This window comes from Plectrocnemia conspersa, unplaced genomic scaffold (genome assembly GCF_051122295.1).
Source record: "Plectrocnemia conspersa isolate PC_06_02 unplaced genomic scaffold, ASM5112229v1 ptg000003l, whole genome shotgun sequence".
Classification (NCBI taxonomy): Eukaryota; Metazoa; Arthropoda; class Insecta; order Trichoptera; family Polycentropodidae; genus Plectrocnemia; species Plectrocnemia conspersa.
The window spans coordinates 2448533-2451542 of NW_028277167.1; positions in this window are offsets into that span (position 1 = coordinate 2448533).

Below are 3010 nucleotides of genomic sequence, written 5' to 3' on the forward strand. Positions count from 1 at the left end.
AATTATATTTTCGGGTTAAATCGAACGGCAATCTTGGATCGTTTATATTGCGGGTACTTTAGAAAGCTTCCTGTGGAGTCCAGTAAAGATATTAATATGAAAAGTATTTTCTAGACTTTTGAGTACCTCACTTAAAAAAATATAAAGTCTACAAAATCATAATGTATTTACATTAATTTTTAGCTGCATAAAATTTTACTCTTTATACAATTTAGTGAAATTAAAAAAAATACTACAAGCAAATGTTGCAATTGAGTCGTTTTATAGCTCTGGAATGTGTAACTTCTTGTGTAACTCCAGATTTGATTTTTTTAGCTCAGAGTAGACATCTTCTCGCTTTACTCTAAAAGCTGGAATAACTTGGTTTAATAGTGTTTCATAATACGAACACAAAATTTAAACCAATTTTGACACGATAAACGAGCAATGTTTTGCAATACAATCAGTTCGTATTGAGCAACTTTATCTTCTACTGAACCCTAAAAACTACATAGTCAAAGAACCATCAATTATGCTTGAAGAAAACTGTGGCCTAATTGTGTTTACGAGTTTGCTTATTAATGTTGATAAAAAATTTTCATAGAGAACACATGGGATTGAAAGTAAATGGGACGAGTGAAGTAAATGAAAGTGAAGAACGCAGCTAAGATATGCACCGAACCTTGTATTTGTTCAAGTGAGGTCCACTATTTTAATGCAAATGCTTTAGAACTGTATTAAATTAATTTCTGTGTCTTATAAAATCCAATTAACGCAAATAAATATTTTTTAAGACAATTTCAACTAACAGTGTTTTCAATATATATAATGCCTTTTACCAATTTTTGATTCTCTAATACTTTTTACTAATTATACATACATATTTTATGCATTTTTTATTTTTATAAGAAGATATTAAAATTTTATGGAATACAAGTCCAAGGGACACTTTATATTTAAGCGCATTTGATAATATATTGTACCGATTATTGCAATATATTTGGTACCGATCGTATCCATTGCTTAAGTCCTTTTTGCAAGTGCTTTTAGCTCGTTTAATGGATGTCTTTTCTGCTTTTCATGTGTTTAATATAAAAAAACATGTTACAAATATATTTTTTGACAAGAATCAGAAGAAATTATTTTTAAAATTCATATAAAATTTAAATACTAATATTTGATAATTTGTCTGAAGTATTATTATATAACACCCTTATAATAGCAGTATAAATAAAAACACCGTTAATTTTAAACATGCCTACCTTTTATTTTCCCAATAATTTGGACCTATAAACTATAAGAGCAAAATATTTCAATATTAATAACCACTAAAGCAATTCTCTAACTGTTGTTACGTTTGTGGTTCTGAGATATAATTATATTTATGCCGCTAAGCTATTTAGGTTCTCTATGACCCGCGAATATAAAACCTATAAATCTGCAACCGGAGCCTAGTAACCGTTGACTGGTTTTAAAATTTATGATGGCCCCTGGAATCGAGTAGGAGGATATCTCTCTATCTCTCTTAACGTTTGAATTTGCGCTTGTTTTTAAGACCTCGGTCGCCAATTTAAAGTTGCCGACCGATTTAACCCTAATATTATTTTTCAATGATTTACGACCGTGACCCGGTTATCCTACTAACTGGAATGCTAACCGGTTTTCTTTTTGATGTGCAATCACGTAAATGCACGAGATGTTTGATTCTTCCATTATTATAAATATATTTACTATCTTTAACGTGTACGTGACGACTATGACAAAACATATGTGTGTTTTATCACAGTGCTTAGAATATTTTTTTAAGAAAAAATAAAAAATAGCAATGTTTTAGAATTATATATTATATTATAAAGAGCTATGATGAAATTCAGTTACATGTTAAAGATATGACATCATTGCCATCAACAAAAATCAGATTTGTTTACAATTTTAAAAGGGTTATATTGTATATAAGTAATTATGAAATTGGATTGATGTCAGTATTTTTCAGTTACAGTTAGTAGCATAAGTCGACAAATTTTATAGGTACTCTAAACTGAAAAACCATGATATTTAAAGTGAAATATATATTTTAATACGAGTATTAATTTTAAACACATACTATTAAATACGATACATGTTACTGGTTTATTCATATTCATTGTTTATATTTTTAATTAATAATAATGTAAAATTAATCGTTGGTTATTAATTATAAATTAAACTTAAAAACGTTTTAGAATTTATTGTTAAGAAAAAGACCAATGGCTTAGGTGCAAATAAATGTATATCTAACTAAAAATTTGGAACCATTGTAATGTGTTATACAGCCTCTATAACAATATTTATTTTGCAGTTTTTATTGTAGTCTCTAAAACACCAGATTAGTGGGTTAATGTGTTACTCTTGTATGAAAATGACAATGTTTTTTCATTGTTTATATGGGTAGGCCATTATTAGACGGGACGTTTTTCTGTGCCTGATTTTTAAGGGTAGCGAATTCAGTCTTACTGCTCCTTTTTTTTTATTTTAAAAGTATATGAATATTCGAATAATTGATCAAATATTCGCCAAAATGAAAATTTGTATATTTGAGTAACACAAGTATGCATTTTTCTTTCAATATACCCGAGTAACTAGTGTCAAAAATATGGAAAATTTTGGGAATTGAAACAGTCGTTTTGCCAGAATTCAATATGACTTCGTAGAATTAACCATTAGCGAAAGTGCACATTCGGTAAAACCAACGATGGGAATGGTTCATTTTTTATCATTATGGATCTTAAACGCGTGCATCATATTTTCTTAAATTTTGTTACTGTCATGTCAAGTGCATGAAATTTTCTATTTATTCATTTGAGATGCAGGGACATAATTTATGGAATAGGGGTGAAAATACCTATCCTCATTTTTTTATCATGTCATTTGTAAAAGTGGGGCAAGTCCGTTTTGTTAAGAAAAAATTAGTTATAATTTTCACTAGAAATCATCTTAAATTTATGTTTTTAGTCAAATCACAATCATATCTATAAATAACAGTTTAAATTTT